Genomic DNA, 21,941 nt, shown 5'->3' with positions numbered 1-21,941 from the left:
ACAAGTTCAGATGTACAGTAAAATGTTGAACAAGAAAACCTAAACAGATACAAGTATTTGGAATTTAGTGTGCATTGTGCCTGTAGAATATATTTCAGATTTTAACATTTGTTAACTGGGTAGGGATTATGGTCATTAGACCCTTTTTCATCTGAGCCAAGACTGAAGATATTTTTTTCTTAAGTTAAATTTTTTACTCCCATGTCTTCCAACAGCAAGTCTCCTCCAGCCAGATTTGAGCCCATTCATCCCCCCTTTCTTGTTATCCCCAGCAGAGGAATGAAAACCATATGGAGGGAGCATAATCTAGAATTTTTACTGCAGGTAGAATGTATTATAAGGGATTATTCTAAAATCACAGAAGCAAATGTCACTGTTTTTTTTTTGCAAGTGGAAAAGGATATTTTGCCTTAATGACTGAAGAGAGCTAGAAGAGGAGTTCTTTTTGACTTCTACTGGGATGGACGTCCAGACTGCAGATCTTTTTTATAGAAGGCTCTTGCTGTGGTGGATTGAATGAATGGGTGGCCTCTGCAGTGTGGAAAAATAGAATTACTGGGACATGAGGAGTTAGAAGCTACTGATGACTGAAATGCCCCTGGCCAAGGAGGGACAAAAATTAAGGCTGAGTAGTTTATAAAGCAAAAAGGTGAAATAGAAAGTGTCATGTTCAGTAATTAGAAGAATAGTCATAGACCCAACCCCACAGTGTAGAGGACTAAAGCCCTAAATACAGAGCAGGTAACCTAGATTTGATTAATGGCTTAGATGTCTGAGGTGCTGGCAAGGGGAGGAGTGGTTTGCCATGTTGGGGGGAGGGAATGCACTAGGATGCCCCTTGCAGTTGAGCTCTCACAGAAGTCTGTGGTGCACAGTTGATGTTGTCTTCAGGCAGGCAGAGCAGTACCTGAATCATGGTGGAGGGGGAACAGCACACCATCATGCCCACTGTGTGATTGTCTCTAGACAATATAAGTGTACATAAGGGAAGAAAGACCTGGCAACATGTGTCTGTTTCCCTGTTTTGCCTTGTAAACTCATTAGGTAGTGGTTGCTGTCTGTGGGGTCACTGTAGGAGTCAACTACAATTCATAAGACATAAAGAGAGAGAGAAGGGGGGACAAAGAGCATAACAATAAATCCTCCTTACCATCAATATGACACTGCTGTGGGATGCTTCAGTCTCCACACCAGCCCTAAGCATGCATTGGAGAAAGTCCGGGGGCAGGTTGTCAGGATCAGTAGACCCGTTGAATGAGGACAGGCTCCTGGGAGTAACTAATGATCAGCTGTGGGAAGAGGGAACAGGAAATATGTATTAGACATCTGTTATAATGCACACATCTATAATAGCTGTCACAAACAGAAATCTTGCTAACCTCTCAATTGTCCCTATTTTAGAGGAACATTCCTATTTTCAGGCCTAATTTTGGATGTCTCTATTTTTGGTGGTATGTTCTGTTTTCAGGCTTGATTTACCCTCTTCACAAGAAGCCCATGCGTGAATGGACGTACCTTCTTTGAAGGTTGTGCGTCAGGCCTGGCAAGCCGGTACGTAAAAATCAACTGCCAATCATTAGCGGACCAGAGTTCCGCTGTGGCGACCCCTAACAGTGGAAAGCCGAAAGACACAAACAAACAAGAAGCTCTCTCATCACATGTAGTTTTTGAAACTGTCTATTACCCATAAAACCACACTAAATGACCAGCATATTAGTGGGTGCTGTAACTTAAAGAAAGTGGACACTCATCTTACACCTTTCTTTTTCTGAAGGAAAATTAAATGACCTAGTGTGGTAGAATTTTTCAATATACTTCATTAAATTCTATGGATTTTACACTGTCTCTTGTATAATGTGCTTATATTGTTTCATCATTTTTGTTACGCTCTGTTTTTTAAACATGTTACTGAGTAATATCCCACATTGCCACTGGAAGAGGAAAGAGTTATGCGCTGTTTAGTATTCAAATTTGGTCTAATTAGATGTCCAGGTTTTCAGCTGGATGTTCCTATTTTTCAAGGGCCTTTGTTCCTATTTATAGTATCTGCAGGTTGATGAGCCATGTTTGCAACAACAAAAAATCAAAACACGTGGTGGATAAGGGAGGACATTTTTTTCCAAAAGCCTCTCCCCAACTTTAATTTTCTTATTCTGGTACTAAATAGGTCTTACAGTAAGGATACTACTGCTAAGATGTTGGGTGTTAAGGGAGGGTCCCATCTCCTCCTTCCTGACAAAGACAGCTCTCTCAATAGTCTTGTTTGTCGGTTACATCCATTATTGAATTATATCATATCCTGAATTTGTTAGAACTCCAGATGTTAGGTGTTTTTTTTTTTTTTTTTGAATTTGGGATTACCTACTTTGGAAAAACTATACTTTTAAAAAAATATGGAAATACAGAATAATACTTACTACTAAAACTCATCTTTTTGGCAGTGACCATACAAAACCCAAGTCATTTTCACTTTGTAACACCGAAATGCAGGAGGCCTGTCAATCAGTCATTACAAACATAAAATTAAACAAAACAAGGATTTCAAGCAATCTGGGTTAAGCAAACAATATCAACATAACAACACAAAGGTATGCAAGATCAAAAGAAGGCATTTGACAAGATGCAGCATACATAACAGTTTCACATTTCTTTTTGCCAGTGGAGCTAGAAAGAGGAAAAATAGGAGTGGAATATCTGATTGAATGAATGTAGAGCGAACATATATGATGAGTAAAAATACCCTTGGAAATTTAAGGAGTTAAAATCCTGGCATCTTTAGATGAAATGCATCCAGAATCTTTCTTTGTAAAAAGTAGGTAGAAATGGAGCTGCACAACTGATACCAGACACTAAAACTCTGCCTGAAGTAGCTAGTTTAAAATTAGGAGTGAGGAAACTCAATAAAGCAGATTTCACTTGTTACAACTCTTACATACCTGATAAGTGCCTGCATGGATTTTCTGTGGGTACTCTGGTTTCTCCCATCTCCCCAAAACATGCTGATTCACTAGCTACACTAAGATCTGTAGATAGCTATATGTTGTATTTACTCTTGCTTGTGCCCAAGTAATGACTGCAGTGTGTCTATGGACCACGTCATCCCAGTTACACTTTGCACATTTATGGAGTACCTGCAAAGTGAAGGATTCAGTGTAGAAAATCAAAAACAGAAAGCACCACAACAGGATAGAGCAATGGATATTCAAATTAAGGGGAAACCAGTGGAACAGGAAGCAATTGGTCAGGTGCCATATCAAGATATTTTGCAGCCTTCCACAGGAAACCAGTATAAACATTCACTTGAAGCTGGACAGCAAGGAAAGGAACAGGAAACTGTGGAAACTCTGATACAGTAAATGTTGAGGAGTGATAGGCCAGTGAGTTCCCATATGATTTAGCAACAGATGGCACAGGATGAAATTGAAGAGAAGGTGCCACAGGATGATGCTATAGAACTTTCTACAGAATGCCCGCAGGAAATGGAAAACAAGAGATGTGCCCTCAGTTTGGAAGAAAATGAGCCAAGAGAAGAGTTGCTTGATTTAATAGACATGGATAGATATATTAAGATCAATGAGAGAAATAGACTGCAGAAGGTCAATAAAACACAAAAATTCAGAAGTCTGATAAAACAAATGAATGGAGTAATTAGGAGTGTCCATAGAGATCCATGTGATATAACAGAAGTAAACAGGATATATTACTGTGCTGCTAAATTAAGAACTGATAAAGTTCTACCACAAGAACACAGGGTAGCAACAGAAAGGAAGGGGAGAAATCAAATACCATCATGGAAGTATCGAATAGAGAAAACTATAAAGCAATTAAGTCAAGAAGTGTCACTGTTAGAAGACTATAGAAGAGGGAATAGATCAACAAAAATACTAAGAAAGATAGATGTGATAAAAGCATTGTGCAGTATTAGAACAGACCAGGATCTATCATGCACTATCACAAAAAACAAACTAAAACTTTCAGCACAGGTGGAAAAACTTAGAAGATACACAGATAAATATAAAGGAAAAGTACTAAATAAGCAATTTATTGATGATCCAAAAAAATTTTATAGAGAATTGGGAAACAAGGTAAAAGGAATTGAACGACCGCTAAAAAAAGAGGAAATAGATACATTTTGGAGAAGCATCTGTGAAGATCCTGTGGAGCATAACAAAGATGCTAAATGGAAAGAAGAAGTAAAAGAAAGAATAAGAAGTTTAAAGGTGCAGAATATGAAATGGCATGAAGTAATAGCCAGAGAGATTGAAACAAAGTTAAGAAAAGCCTCTAATTGGAAAACCCCAGGCCCAGATGAAGTAGCTAAGGTTTGGTTAAAAGCATTAACATCTTTGCATAAAGATTTAGCCATGAGTAAGAACTATTTATAGTTCAACAACAGGCAAAACAATGCTCCTACTTAAGAGTGAACTTGCAAGCTACCCTAAAAATTATAGGCCAATAACTTGCCTTCCGACGACATATAAACTATACACAGGGAATGATGCCAACAGAGTTTATAGTCATTTAGAAGAAAACTCAATTATGGCAGTAGAATAAAAGGGCAATAAAAGAAAGTCATATGGAACAAAGGATCATTTGTTGTTACATAAAGTCATACTGGAGAACTGTAAAAAGGGGAAGAATCTAAGTATGGCATGGATTGACTGCAAAAAAAGCATCTAATAGTATCCCACATTCATGGATAAAAGAGTGCTTAAAAATGTATAAGATACATCCTACACTGATCGACTACATTACAGTGACCATGAAACAGCAGCAGACCACTTTGCACTTAAGCCATGATAAAGGACAGATTATTATCCCAGGGATGAAGATTCAAAGGGGGATATTCCAGGGTGACTATCAGTCACCGTTGCTGTTCTGTCTTGCCCTTAACCCATTAAGCTGTTTAAATAACAGCTTAGGCCATGGTTATAATTTGGCTCCTAGAAAACAACAAGGTGTAAAGACTTATCTTCTCTTTGTTAGTGATTTAAAACTGTATAGTTCATCAGATGAGGAACCAAAAGCACAGCTGCAGGTTGTCAAAACGTGTTCAGATGATATAAGAATGTCATTTGGTCTTGATAAGTGTGCAAAAGCAACCTTTAATGCAAGAAAACTGCAGCACTAGGAAAACATCCATTTGGGACAAGAATGTGATATAAAAGAACTTGAGCAAGAGGAAGTGTATAAATATTTGGGAAGTGATGGAGGATCAATAATAAAACATGAACAAATATGAATAAAACTTAATAAGGAATACTTTAGAAAACTTTAATTAATTCTGAAAACAGTGTTGACATCTAGGAACAAAATCCAGGCTATAAACCAATTTGCTCTTCCTGTCCTGATTTACAGTTTTGGAGTGATTGACTGGCCCCAAAACGTGTTGGATAGATTAGATAGGAAAACAAGAAGGATGCTTCATGTTCACCAAATGATCTGTAAAAATCAGTGTATACCAAGATTATATATTCCCGGTTCTGAAGGAGGGATAGACCTCCTTGAAATTGATTACATGTATAGATCTGCAGTCGTGGGACTCCACACATCTGCTGACCTCAATAGATCCAAATGTAGTGAAATTTTTGAAACACGAGGAGAATAAATCTAAGATGACTTATTTGCTTAATTTAGCAGAAGCATATCGGCGTCAAGCAGAAATGGAAATCAAACCAGAAGCAGATAAAATCAGGCAGCAACTGAATGTGCCAATACACAAAAGAAAGAATATAAGGTAAAGGACCAGATGAGAAGGCAAGAAATGTGGAAAAAGCATAAATATAGTTGCAAGTATAGAAAACTTTTGGAAAAACCTCATGTTGATCAGGAATGAATGCAGGTATGGTTAAGGAGAGGCAAATTTAAACCAAGAGATGAAAGGTTAATATTGGCAGCCCAAAATAGTGGACTATGTACACGCTGGTTTACAAAGTTCATTGAACATGTGGGAGAAACAGACAAATGTAGGTTTGTAAAACCGAACTGGAAACAGTCGCACACCTCACTGCTGGTTGTGATATACTAATGGCAGAAGGACTGTATACTGAAAGGCATAATAATGTGGCAAGACTGTTGCACTGGGGATTGTGCAAACATTATGGTAATGAAGTGGTTGAAAAACACTGAAAACATGAGCCACAAAGCATCATAGAAAATGATAAAGTTTATATCACATGGGATCACCCATTACCAACAGTTCAAAAGATAGATGCTAGAAAACCAGATATAGTGGTCCAAGAAAAGAAGACAAAAGTAGAATTGATCAATTAAATTGCCACACCCAGTGAATACAGTGTCTTGCATACAGAGAGACACAAAGTCATAAAATATCATGATCAGTGACTACAGTGTCTTGCATACAGAGAGACACAAAGTCATAAAATATCATGATCTGTAGGCAGAAACAAGAGCAATGAGGAAGGAAGATACCCAGACAGTTCCAATAGTAGTAGGAGCAACGGGTCTTAATCTACAATCGTATTTAGATATGTTACCAATCCATGTAACCCTGTACAAATTGCAGAAGAAGCCATTACGGGGCACATTGCGAGTGTTGCGAAGAGCAGTTTTGGCTGACATCAAAGACTGAAACAATACTAATTTCACAAACTTTAATCGTACTTTGACTTAGGAATGGGGTCCATTCCTGTCATGGTATTAGAAACCCAACAGACTTGGAGAAATTAAAAAGGAATTAAATGCTAAAATAAAATAAAATTAAAAATGCAGTGTACTCATATTTTGTTTACGATCATGGGTTGGGACTTCTCCCAGACATTTCATTTGGTAGGCCACCTTAATGAGCATGCCATTACTGATGATTTATCAGACTGGTTATCAAGGTTTAAGGACCAATTACAAAGCAGAACTGCTTCAGTTTTGCTTACATGTAGGACATTATGATTACCATCAGCTCTTGTCATAGATGTATTATTTGCATTGTTAGTACAAAATGACATAATCAGTGTATGGGATGCAGTTAACTTTCCGAGATCAGCGCTATAGGTTATTAATGAAGAGTGAAGACCAAAGACAAACTTTTGTGGAATACGCCTCTAAATCATAAATGCAGAGGAGATGCTGTTCATCCACTTCAGAGCCTGAGAAGAAACAATAAGAGAGTTCTGAAAGCAAGAGCAATGATGATAATAAAGTGAAGCTTTCCAAGCTTTCCTAGGAATGACTTGGGACTAATCAGTCAGATGTCTGTCTTCACTGATTCCATTGATCTGGCCTCAGTTCCCTTAAACTTTTATGTGGATCTCAGGACATGCTTTGCAAGCTTAAGGAGATTTCTTTCCCATTTCTGAGAAGACTGAGAACATGATTAGACTCAAACAGTTGCACTTAGATTGGTGTTTTGTCTAGGATTTTGACAAATAAGAGAAGGGCAGGAAGCAAGTTCCATAATGTAAAGGAATGGAGCCCTGACTACAGCCCAGATGGCATGCATTTCATTAACAGTCCAGGCATTGGAGGAATTAGCTTGGGAGGAAGAGGAATGAAGAAATGTTGCCTGCTCACTTCTTCGGATGAGAGTGAAGTATGTCTCAAGGAGGCGCGTTGCCTCTCAAAGCATCACTGGTGAAGACAAGTGATCTGTCAGGAAGCTATATACTTATAACAGGGATGTCAGGACTATCTGAGGGACTACAACACTTGTGTGAATGAGTAATGTGTCATGGCACATCCACTTTTCACCCACCCCGTGAAGGCTGCCAACCTAGCCAGATAGAATTGTGCAGATACATCCATCATTTGTAAATATGAATGTTGAAATACAGGCTTGTTTCCTTACATGAAAGAATATGCTGTGAAATGCTGAACTTTAAAAAATGTAACAACATTGCCTTTTGCTGTAAAGAAAGCTAAGACATGCAATTCATGTCTGTCCTTTGAAGTTAAAATTACTTCCTGTCTGTCCTTTGAAGTTAAAGATTCTGAGTCATTTTGTCTGGGCTAGCACATTATTTCTATTCTTTTAACCGAGAGTTAGATTGCTAGATTTAAACATGCAAATTTATTTTTATTGCTCTGGTTTCTGCCTTGGTGTAAAAGAATGTAGATGCAGTTTCTGTTGGCCTGGGAACCACAGGAAGTTGTGAAGAATGATGTAATGTTTATCAGAACTGCAAATTCAATTTAAACACAGAGAACCAGAGATTATTAAGCATTTTTGTCTTGACCATCCAACTCACAGCACTGTCCAGTTTCTTATGTAAGTTATTTTAAACTTGTGTTTTCTTTTAGAAATAGCTAGAAACTAGAAAGATTAGACTGTTTTTCTGTGATGTCAGAACTTTACTACTGTGTTAATTTAAGTATTTCTCTGTGTTCTCTGAACTCTTGACTAGCACTGTGCAGTAGGAAGTATTGCCTTGTGTTTTTATTATTTATTATTAAATATTTTTAAACCCTTTCAACTGTGGCTGTTTTGTGTAGAGATCAGTTAAGCTCTAAGAGTATATTGCATGTATATAAGGATCCTGTACCAAGCCACTCTAATAAGCCTTGACTGTTTAGTCATACTACCAATTGAATAATAATATTGCACAGTAATAATTGGACACCCTTTTAAAGGCCTTTGAGTAGCTGATAAGTATTAGTGGGTGGTGGCAAGTTGAACTACCATATAGTCTGGGAGAAAGGGGCACAGCTGGAGAAACTGTGCCAGCCTTCCTCAGAAGTGTCTGTGTGGTTGTATAAACTCTTCTCAAAGTGCATGTGTGTGTGTGTGTGTGTGTGTGTGTGTGTGTGTGTGTGTGTGTGTGTGTGTGTGTGTGTGTGTGTGTATGTTAGCTACTTGGGCAGGGACACGAAGCACTGATTGGACAGAGAGAGTGCTAGAGGTTTTAGCTTTAAGCTGAGATCTGGACCCAATAGCTGTGCCAGTGGGGAGTCTTATTGGGGACCTGGAGAGCAAGGGAGTGACCAACCCCAGACTGACTGTGATCTCTGTGTGCACTTAAGGGAAATTGCACTTTACTGTGTGTATTTGTTACCCTTTCCTCATATATGAGGCACTCTCTCTGGTGTTAGTGGTGAGGATTGAGGCTCCTTGATTGCTGGGCCAGGGCACGGCCATCACATACCCTTTGAAGACTTACAAAGGTATGTGTGGGGAGGATATGGCATGTAACAGGAAAAAAAATCACCCAATGGCTGCCTGTATAATGACAACTATCTCTGTCCTTAACGAGGAGTGAATGTGCACAATTGTGGCAGCTAGCCAGATGTTCAGCAGGTACAGAGGCAGAAAATGAAAAACCTAATGAAAAGAGGGGGGAGGGAGACAGAGAGAGAGAGACAGAAAGACTGTTCAATTGCTGAGTCTACACATCCCAACTCCAGCAACATGATGTTATTAACACAAACAGAAAACAGAGAGAGACAGACAGACAAAAACAGAAATAAAGCTGTCTTTATAAAAACATATTCTGGTAACTATTAGACTATAATTGTGAGTGTCATAAAGATGCCATATTGTGCATTACAATTATTATTCACAAATATTTTTCTAGCATACTGTCCTGGTTGTATGATCAACAGATTGCTGGTCATAAAGTTAGACTGGAAAAAGTTACCATGCTGTAGCAAAGTAGCTAGGATACTTCACTTTGCTGTTTTGCAGAATGCCATATCGGTGGGGCTTACAACTTCACACAATGAATTTCACATTCTGTAATGAAAAGTGGTGTGTTAAAATGATTAGCTATGGGAAGTAGCAGAAGAAGAAATAACTGCCAAAGAGCACTGTCTGTGGGGATGCATCATACGGGATGCTTCACTGCTTCTTCTACATGGGTCTTAGTCCGTTCCCTCTACACCACTTGAGTTAGAACTAAACTATTTCAAAAACTGTGCAGAACTGCTTGTATACTCAGAACACTCTGCTACTATCCTTGACATACTACCTGCCAACTTCTTAGCCCAAGAATTCCGAACAAAGGCCCAGAATAAGGGACCAATTTTAAATCTTGTTCTTATAAACTTAGAAAGTTGCTAGAATAACAGGTTTTGCATTAACATGCATTTCAGAAGTTTATGAAGCCTGAAACTCAAATATCTGTCATTATTTAGTGACATAAATCCTGAATGATTTGCTAGAAAACTACAAATTTTATGAGGATTATACTAAACTGTAAGGCGAAAATCTAGACATTCTGTAAAATTCTGGTCAATTGAGAGGTATAGTGCTATCTAATCAAATTCAAGTTTGAAATTTTTCTGCATAAATATTTTTATTTTTTGTCTCATTATATCCCGTTTAATTTCTTCATCTTCCTTTTTCACCACATTCCCATGTCAGCCAAGCAAATGGGCAATATGGAATCTCAGATTTGGTTGTGGTACCCTCTTGTTAAAACATCTGCACTATGAATGTTACCCAACCTCTCCTCTTAAGTGTACCTTTCTTGATATATATGTATGTATGCATACATTCATACAGTATGTATTTTTCTAGACATATATGTTTTTGTATGTATGCATTGGTGTGTATATATATATATATATATATATATATATATATATATATATATATATTTGTATATATATATATATGTATATGGATCTAGGACTATTGAACGAAAGTTCAATAGTCCAAATCCACAATCACCGAACACACTTTAATGAAAGCGCTTTCACTGAAAAAGTGCTTTTGTTAATTGTTAAAGTGCAAATAAAACAATAATCCATGCGTCAACAGTCACTTATAACCAAGAAGTAGGTATGGTTACAATAAGGCTGTCTTCCCCAAATATGTTGTTCATTGTAACACTTCCAATTACTCCACTTAAAAATGAAAACGTTTAGCAATAATCATCACCGATGGCTACAACAAATAACTCATTTTATTGTAGCACAAAAACACTTGAAACGACATAAAACACATAAAAGTAAAGAACAGATTTAGCGCTTTCGTCTCCCACTGGAGACGTCTTCAGAATCAGTAAAATTAGTTCTTGTTGTTCCTTATATATTATAGTCAAATAATTACAATTGTTTAATTGATCAATCAAGTGAATCTAATTTGAATAAATCAATCAAATGCGTACAAGTTACTAAAAACAGGCTGGCTATACCTTAGTAGAGGTGCTATTAGAAAAAATACACATTCTTTAATTAAGCATAATGTATATCATATAAAACTGTATAAAAAGTCATTTTTTGTGCTCTTTTTGTTCTTACTTGTACGAGCACTATATAATAAAATAAATATTATTATTTTAAATATTGTATAGATGAGTGTATCTTATTTATTTATTTATTTATATATTTACACTTATATATTTATTTATACAATTATTTATAATTATAATTTATGGAACAATTTATAGAACTATTACTATGGGGTAATATCCAGAATTGTATGCACATCTATATTGTTAAATAGGTGATTGTATTTTATTAAGGGGATTTATAGTATAAACATATATAGGTATTTTTCCGATGAGGAAGTGAGAATACTTGCCTTGGATGATTATGTGTCAAAATATTTTAATATATGCCTTACATGTTATATTATTTATTATATCATTTATTCATTTATTTATTTTTACAATTTCATACATACGTGAAAAGGGTTTATTTATTTTTTAGTGCTCGTACAAGTAAGAACAAAAAGAGCACAAAAAATGACTTTTTATACAGTTTTATATGAAATACATTATGCTGAATTAAAGAATGTGTATTTTTTCTAATAGCACCTCTACTAAGGTATAGCCAGCCTGTTTTTAGTAACTTGTACGCATTTGATTGATTTATTCAAATTAGATTCACTTGATTGATCAATTAAACAATTGTAATTAATTGACTATAATATATAAGGAACAACAAGAACTAGTTTTACTGATTCTGAAGAGGTCTCCAGTGGGAGACAAAAGCGCTAAATCTGTTCTTTACTTTTATGTGTTTTATGTCGTTTCAAGTGTTTTTGTGCTACAATAAAATGAGTTATTTGTTGTAGCCATCAGTGATGATTATTGCTAAACGTTTTCATTTTTAAGTGGAGTAATTGGAAGTGTTACAACGAACAACATATTTGGGGAAGACAGCCTTTACAGTAATCTTTAAAGTGCGTTAAAAAAAAAAACAATAAATCTACTTTTATGCAGTAGGGCAAGCTCCCCTGCACCCCCCACACCCCCCTACTTTAATATTCTCACTCCAGGATCGCACTACAGAGAGGAAAAGGGAATATTTCCTTATCTGCACTGTAGTAGGATCTCCACAACAGTCATTCCCCCACGACTCCCTCTAGCTGCAAGCATACTTCTGTGAAAGTGCTTTTTCAGTAAAAAGCACTGTTTGTGCTTCGGTGACGGGGATCAGTACCAATCACACACATATATACATATATATATATATATATATATATATATATATATATATATAGATGAGGGGATGAAACAGCTTATCTTAAAGGAACAGCAGAAAACAGAGCAAGTTAGCCTTTATGTCAAAGAGCTACACATTAAACACATTTCCTCATAATAGTCTATTTTCCTACTTACATAGTGATCCATGCACTTGGCAGTTTCTTCCATTTTATACATGTCTATAATTGTCATCTTCCTCACTGCATACTATGGTTGACTGGCATTAAATGCTGCAGTTCTGTTTTTTAAGAATTTGTCTGTGTGCCTGTTACATCATGTACTTGTCATTTTATTTTAAGAATTGTGGACCATGTAAAGCTCAGATAACAAGATGTTTGCAACCCTTCATTCCCACCCACTGGATTTATACACCTTCAGAGTTACTTGGGATTCATAGTTTTAATGTGTTGTATTAGTCAAAATTGCTTCTTTCCCTCCCACTGGGGACACAAACCACTCGAGTTTTGGGGAACTGATAGTTCTGTTACTATGTAGTATTAGTCACACATAATAGATGTAATGTCAAGAAAGAAGTTTGAGACTACTACCAAGTAGAGGGTGTAAATGAGGAGGTCTCCTCAGCCAAATAATTCAAAGGTTTACAAAAAAATAACCATATTTACCAATTGTTATACAGCTGAAACAAGATACTCATTTTAGTATGTTTAAAAGGGAGAAAAGAACATAAATAAGACCATTGCTGAAAGAAAGTCACTGGTACTTCATCCAGAAATCTGACGCTACGATAAAGTAAAATAAATTACTACTAAACTTGCTGTGGTATCACCAGAACTCCAATATAAAAGATGATTTTTTTCTTTTCTGACCATAGCATGCTTGTCTTTTATTGATAGAAAAATTAATAGTTGATATGAACATCTGAAGAGATTGTTGGAAGAAAAGTATTGTCTGTAGAGTCCACTGACCACTTCAGTCAGGTCAAAGCAGCTGCACTTAACCTACCTATTTTAAACCTATTTTAACCTTTTTTTAATTTGGCTCAACATCCTTGCTCTGCTTAACTGAGTCATACTTTACCACTGCCTCTGATAATGAGTTCTGGCCTTTATCTTCTTCTCTGTGAACATTACTTTCATGAGTTACTACTGAGCTGCCCCCTACCTTCCCATTGCAATTAATGGCCCTATCGTTTGTGTCTGTATTTCTCTGCACACCAGGCTACTGGTTTATATGATCCAGCTCTCATCAACTTACATTTGCATCTAATGTCACCCTAATCATGCCCTTATTACCACTTAACTCGAGTCAGGTATTCCTTTTGGCATGATGAGCCAAGATGCATATGCCACCATTGAGAGTGATTGCTGAGAGGGGGTTGTTTTGCCATATGTCTGCATAATACAGCCATATTTATTGAGGAACATGGAGTCTTCCCAAATGAAGGCCAGGCATGAAGATTTTCACATACATGTCCTAATGGAAAGACAAAAGATATCAGTGTAGGAAGATGATAGGCTGCAGTGGACTATGCCCACAGCCATTGCTAAGGGTTGGCAATGTATAGCATGAGACCCCTATCTTCCCTCAGAATGGGAAAGCAAAACTGTGACCATTTAGTCTCATTCTCCTGACAGAGCTTACTGTTAGGTACTCTGTTGAACATTGGTTGCCACCAACATAGTAGGGATCCTTGTCTCTTCACCAGTGAGTGGCTGCATTTACACACCCTTCTCCCTAGTCTCTGACCTTTCTCATTAACCTCCCCATATCCCACTGTAGCTTAACTAACTAGTGTGTCATAGACAGTATTATTTTAATTGTGAAATGCACACAAAGTAACAGATAAGCATTTCATCAGATAAATACATCTAAAATTAAGACAGTTTAAATATCCTTAAAATGATCACATGATCATCAGTCCCATTCCCTGATCCACACAAACACAAATCATAATATTATAACTAAAAGATGTCAGCTTAGAAATCCCTAAAAATCTGTAAACAAATATATAATACTCTATATTTTCACTTAAAATCTACATTGTTAATTTAACAATAAAATCACATTATACAGTCTTATTTTAATTATTCATTCCCTAATAATCAACAAGGCTAGTAGATGTTGCTATTCATCAATAGAAAGGCTCTATAAACCAAGCAATGAGCTAAAGTCTTTAATTTCAATAGGCTAGTGATAGAGGTGTGTTTATTAATCCCTGACCAATTACAGGCATTACGTTTTGACTGCCAGTGCAGTTCATGCCTTTCCAGCATAAGTTGCTAAGGACCACCCATTTTATTCCGATCTACTTGTTCGGTGACAATAATCTTAAAATTGTGATCAGGACACTTTCTTAAATGCTTAAAAAGAGCATTAGTAGTATTTTGCTTTCTGATCTCATACAAATGTTCATAAATGCGGTCCTTTAATCTGCGCTCCATTTTCCTAATATAGAATGCAGGATATAAGTCACATAGAGCAGCATAAACCACACCCCTACTCTCACAACTAAATTTACCAGATAGAGAAATATTGTAGTTACTAATCCTGGATTTTTCACCAGTTTTAATATATACACAGTATTTGCAGAAACCGCATTTAGACATGCAGGGTTGCCCCCTCGGATCCTTACTCCTTACATTCTCAAAAATGTTTTTAAAAGAGTTTCCCTTCCTAAAAATTATGTGGGGCTTCACCCCTAATTTCTCCCTTGGGGTTGCATCTTCATTAAAAATGCCCCAATTTTTATTCAGAATCCATCTAATTCTTTGACTCCCCGTACTGTAAGTTGTAATCAATGAGTTATGGGGAAACTTGGTATCCTTTTCATTATTATTAATATATTACAGCTATTATTTAAATGTACTTCTCATATAACTTAATTGCTTAGAATAGGCATGAAATGACCAGAATTTCTTTTATAGTTAACCTCCCTCGTTAGTTCCACAACCATATTCCTCGTGTATCTCACCCTTACAAATATGTTCATTAGTGTATTGCACTCTTCATGAAAGTGATCATCAGCGGTAAACATTCAAGCAGCTCGCACGAGTTGCCCTTTAACCACTGCTCATTTCTGCTTGACAGGATGAGCACTAGAATAAGGCAAGAAACAAATCGAGTAGTAGGCTTTCTATATATAATATGTATATATATATATATATATATATATATATATATATATATATATATATATATATATATATATATATATATATATATATATATATATATATATATATATATATATATATATATATCCCTGTTGTTCATAATCCTTTTCTAAAAGCACATCAAGATAAGCTATTTTGTCTCTATTAATTTCATGTGTAAACTCCAGAAAGTTTGTACTATTATTAATATAATCCAAAACCTCATCTGTTTTTATTGTGCTGTCCTTCCAGATGATAAATATATCATCCAGACAGTGCAAATATAAGTGCCAAGAGTTCTTATACTGAGTGGAAAAAAGGAAAGTGTCCTCCCACTGTGCCATAACTGTATTTGCAAACAGGGACCTGCTGGGTCCATGGCCCATGGCCACCCCCTTCCTTTGTAAATAATACTGCCCCTCATACGCTAAAAAATAGTTCTTTAAGATAATATCTGTAATTTCCTGATATATATTGATATGCTCCTGTGCTATGCCTCCCCAGGAAAGAAAATCATAAAACCATTGTTTTCCCAACTAGTGGGGGATTACTGTGTACAAGTCCCTCACATCAATGGTAACAAAAATATAATTCTTGTAAAACATGAGGTTATTTATCTTAGCCAGGAAGAACCAAGAGTCCTTACAAATATGGCTTTCCTGATGGTTGATAAATTTAGCACATGCTGTTGTGATAGACCCATGACCATCAACAACTGGGCAAAAAGGTGGATTGTTAATATCCATATGGATTTTCGGTACGCCGAAAATTGTAGGTACAACTGGGCAAGTCATATTCAGGTGATTAAACTTATCAATACTAATTCATCCCTCAATAAATAAATCATTCAGTTGGTTCTTAATCCTATAATAGGCAGTGTTTAACTCATTCTGTGTGATTGGAACATAAGTGTCATCTTGCAATATTTTCAACATTCTTTCCTTGTACTTGTTGTCCATAATAACCAACCATCCCCCCTTATCTAGTTTCATTATCCTTATATTAAGACTTTTAAGGTAATTCAGCTGGTCTGTTTCCCTCTTAGTAAGATTTTGTTTATAACAATAATTAGTATCAGTCAATATACCCCTAATATCCAGTTCACAGATCTTTTCAAATAATTCTAAAGTAGGATGCAGGGGGTTGTATGTACAAGATACCCAGAGACTGTCTAAAGCATTTGTTAAAGTATTAAAACTTAAACTAAAGTTAATGTTTCTTAAAACTAGTTTAATGTCACTTAAAGTCTCCACCAAGCTGGCTTTCTTAGAAGGAACAAATGAAAGTCAATGACTTAGCATGTTCACCATATCCAGGTCAATACTGATCATTGAAAAATTAAATACCTTAAAGTCCTTTTCTGTATTGGTCATAATCACGCATATATATTTCCCCCATTGGTTCCAGTGTCCATACTTTCTGAACTACCAGACAAAAGTTCCATACTAGACGCTCCTCCTGAACTCATTTCCTGAACCCCTGTTGCTACCATCATGTTTGCCTTGATAGGGCAATGGGTTTGGGGCACTCAGTTGCCATTGGCTCTGCTGGGAGTGTAGAGCAAGCCAAATATAAAGGCAGAGAGGTAACCAAGGCTTCTCAATAATCCATTCATAAAGTGCCTGTATCTGCAACTGGGATATTTTCCAAGAACCAAGCTTAGATGTAAAAGCAAAATAATTTATTTAATAAAATTGTTGTCGGTAAGCGCTTTCACATTTGCTTCCTCAGACCGTTAACATTCAAAAAATCAGTCTGCTCCTCTTATAGTAGTCATGTGTTTCATCTTATAAAGTTTTAAAGTGATACAAACCAGATTATTGAAAGTTTCATTAAGGAAGGTTCAATGTCATAACATTTCTATATTAGATAGAGTAAATTCATATCTATAAAGAATTTACTAGGTACACTTCATTCAATACTTACTAAAACATACTAATATGTAGTGTTTGTTGCTAAAAAAGCATATCTAAATAATAATGATTACTACAGCATTTAGAAGCATTAACTATTGCATAAAGCTCAATAAATAAAATATTTGAATAAACCTTTCAGTATGTACTATAGATGCATTAAACTGTGTTATTCTACGTATACCATTCATGTATAGAACTATCGAATACATTATAAGTATGCTAATCACACAAAACAGTACTCACAAAACTAGTAAAAGTCACTAATCGTCAAAGACACAAGTTAAAAAAGTCAGAAATTGGCAAATTACGTACATTTGTAAAAAATGTCTTTAAAATACTTTAAAAACATTTGTAAAAGCCTATCATTATATATATTTACACTAAAACATAACTAAACATAGTTATACAGGTTATTAGTATTGTAAATAGCACTTATTTAAGGCGTCTGGCCCTTAACACTGGTCGAATGGAAGCTCGTTTATTAAGGCCACTGCCTTTGTCTGCTCTAAGGCGAATCATCCAATTAACTTCTACTCTCTCAGTAGTGTTAAGAATATTCCCTTGTTTTAATATTGGCAGGACACTATCTATAGCCATAAAAGTAAATCTGTGTTGGTTACCATATTGGCCTACATGCTTAGCCAATGCATTGGTACTATGTCCAATCCTAATGGCATATAAGTGTTCTCTAATCCTAATTTTAAATGCCCTATTAGTCTTACTGACATAGAAAGTTTGGCATTCTTGGCACCTAGCTAAGTATACCAAGTTAGCTGTATTACATGTAGCATCAACTTTAAACGTGAATATCTGACCAGTATCTGGGTGCTCAAAAGTATTCACTTCACATATGTACTTACAGTATTGGCATTGTTTACAAGGGTGAGTTCCCAGCAAGGCCACTTTTTCTCGACCATCATGGCGATGACAAAGTAGCATCTTAAGATTGTTCCTATTTTTATACTGGAACTTAGGAGAGATGCCCACTAATGACCCAATCTCCTGGTTGCTGGTGAGAATCGACCAGTGCTTATAAATGATATCAATGATGTCCTTCCTGTCATTAGTGTAATACATTTGTATTTTTATTTGCTCATTGTCTACTTGTCCAACTATGGGTTCAGGTATATAATCAGAGAAATAGGGTGCCGCTCTATTTGATCTTAATCTGTGTATGTCTTCTATAGATCTATCAACTTCATGCGACTTGTAACCCCTTTGAGCAAGTCTCAATTTAAATTTATCTAGTTCATTCAGGTAACCCTCTTGTGTGGCATTAAGCCTAGAAATTCTCATACCCTGACCTTAAATGATATTACGAAATATGTAAGGTGGGTGCATACTTGTCCTATGTAGGAGGCCATTCCTATAGCATTTCTTCCTATACACACCAGTATTCACTTTTTCATCCAGCACCCTCTCCACATAAACATCCAAGAAGTCTATGCGGTGTAAAGAGTGCTGATGCGTAAATTTCAAGTAGGAGGTCAGACCATTAACCATGGTCATGTATCTATCAAGTTCGAGTTGATTACCTTGCCAAACAAGAAAGACATCGTCCACAAAACGACGATAAAAGCAAACATGGGAGGCATGTAAATCACAAGGAAACAAAACGTCTTCCTCCCAAATAGCTAGAAACATGTTGGCGTAGCTATTGGCACAAGAAGTGCCCATAGCCACGCCATCACGTTGAATGTATACATCAGTTCCATATATAAACACGTTATTCTCTAAGATGACTTCCATAAACATAGAAATCAAGTCAATATGTTTTCCAGTATAATCACTGTGTAGCGTCAAATACTTTTTTATGGCCTCATCCCCCTCTCTATTAGGTATAATGGTAAATAGCGATTGGACATCCATAGTAACAAAGTACATATTTTGATACATATTAGTATTCTTAAAGAACTTATATAATTCTACTAGAAATTGTTTAGTATCCCTGAGGATATACTCATTTCGTTCAACAACAGGTCTTAAATGTTTCTCTACATATAGCGAGAAAGGCTCAGTGCTCCAACCGCCTCCTGAAACAATAGGCCTCATGGTGGGGTTTGTGCCATGTTTATGCATTTTGGGGATACCATGTATACTTGGTATCATAGGATACTCCACAAATAAATATTTCGCCAGTTCCTGGTCAATACACTGGCTAACTTACAAGTCATAAACTATATCTGTTATTTTACAAATGATATTCTGAAGCTGTTGTTCAGATATAGTCTTATAATACCTCTCATCTGCTAACATATCCAACATGTTGTTGTGATAATGTAAGAAATCCATTACAACCAAAGGGCCTCCTTTATCTGCTGGTCTAAAAATTACATTTTTATCTGCTCTAAGCCTATTCAACGCCTGCTTTTGTTGGAAAGTCAAATTATATGGCTTATGTGAACTGTGTGTTCGAGTAGCAAATAACTGATATACATCATCTTCTACAACTTTGTAGAAGGCCTCTAATAAGGGGTGATTTTGAGGTACATATTCACTTAATTTTCTCAATGATGGTTGTACACTGTTGAAATTATTACCAAACTGGTATCTAAGCATTACATTTCTACTAAACAGTTTCAAATCTGTTAGTACATCAGTGATTCTACTATTTACACTAGGAATAAATGTTAAACCTTTATTTAACAGCTCAAGTTCATACGAATCCAAACGTCGATGCAAAATATTCCATACTAGGTCAGTATTCATTTGTTTCACATTTTCTTGAGTGTCTGTCCTTGTATCCTTTCCCCGGATAGTTTGCGTTTCTGCCTTCCTCGACTGGCAGACCGATCTCATCTGTCCTCCCTCCCCATGGATATGGGAAGGGGAAACTGGGGAAAAATTGTTTCATGTGGTAGTTGTGAGGCACTCAAGGCAGTGTTCTTAGTTGTCTTGGAGCGTACTGCGGGACCCTCTATAGGCTCAATGCTCTCACAACCACCGTCTGTATGTACTTGAGCTGTAACCAGATGTTTATGTGTAACCAGGTTATTATGTGAGTTAATTCCTGTAACACTGGAGAACCCTGGATGAGAATTAGTAGATGTAACAGAGGCTTGCAAGCATGATGATTGTTCTGGTACAGTATTAGGTAGTATATGACTCTTTAGTTGGTAGGGGTATGCTATTATTTGAAGTCACAATGTTAGTAGTATTGTGCTGAGCTCTAGGCCAAGTGAACACATGAGATGTGCGATAATCTCGTACATCCCTGTCGATTTTGTCTTTCTTTTGATGTATAAGTCGTCTTTCATAAACCATGATGCCATCCAGCATATTGGAAACTGCTCTTTCAGCTAAAATCTCTGGTATTTAGTGTTAATATCATGTTGTTGAATCATAACTGACTGTTTTAGTTCATCTTCTATAGGTTTAAAAAAGTCTAAAAGAAGCTGCATATACTTCATACTGTGTTCAAGATTTACCTTCTGCCATTTCAAAAGAAGCTCAGGGTACTGATCGCCATAGGTCGGCATCTTCAGCACTCTTAGGCCTCTTGGTACTATATTCTTTTTAAGACAAACTTCAAAATGCAGTCTTTGTGTAGACAACCGTTTCAATCTAAGCATGTCAGCCTCTAAATTATGAACAGCTTCCTGCAACTGTTGTTTAATATCTGTAGTGAAAGTATTAGCACATTCCCTGTCTTCTGTTTCATAATACATAAGAGGATTTTCATCATTAAATATACAGGCCATTAACTTTTTCTTCAAGCATTTGCTCCTGTTAACAGTATCAAAACTTTTAACACTTGCCTGTTTATTAAGGTGAAGTCTTACTTCAGTGTTATTTGATGCTGGCAAACCACTTGCTTCAGCGTCTTGTGCTGTGACATCTGGTCTATAATCCAACTCTATATCTTCATTTGTTCCAGGGATGTCACCGTGGATAACGTATAAGCACCAAACAATAAATAATAACCAAAAGTTCGTATCCAATGGTGTAAATCCCCCTCTGTTCAGAAACCAAACAGTAAAGAGCAAGCCAAATATAAAGGCAGAAAGGTAACCAAGGCTTCTCAATAATCCATTCATAAAGTGCCTGTATCTGCAACTGGGATATTTTCCAAGAACTAAGCTTAGATGTAAAAGCAAAAGAATTTATTTAATAAAATTGTTGTCGGTAAGCACTTTCACATTTGCTTCCTCAGACCGTTATCATTCAAAAAATCAGTCTGCTCCTTTTATAGTAGTCATGTGTTTCAGCTTATAAAGTTTTAAAGTGATACAAACCAGATTATTGAAAGTTTCATTAAGGAAGGTTCAATGTCATAACATTTCTATATTAGATAGAGTAAATTCATATCTATAAAGAATTTACTAGGTACACTTCATTCAATACTTAATAAAACATACTAATATGTAGTGTTTGTTGCTAAAAAAGCATAACTAAATAATAATGATTACTACAGCATTTAGAAGCATTAACTATTGCATAAAGCTCAATAAATAAAATATTTGAATAAACCTTTCAGTATGTACTATAGATGCATTAAACTGTGTTATTCTACGTATACCATTCATGTA

This window comes from Protopterus annectens, chromosome 8.part0 (genome assembly GCF_019279795.1).
Source record: "Protopterus annectens isolate FY-2018-M chromosome 8.part0, PAN1.0, whole genome shotgun sequence".
NCBI classification, from domain to species: domain Eukaryota; kingdom Metazoa; phylum Chordata; order Ceratodontiformes; family Protopteridae; genus Protopterus; species Protopterus annectens.
The sequence above is the reverse complement of the archived record's forward strand: the minus strand, read 5'-3'. Positions refer to the sequence as shown.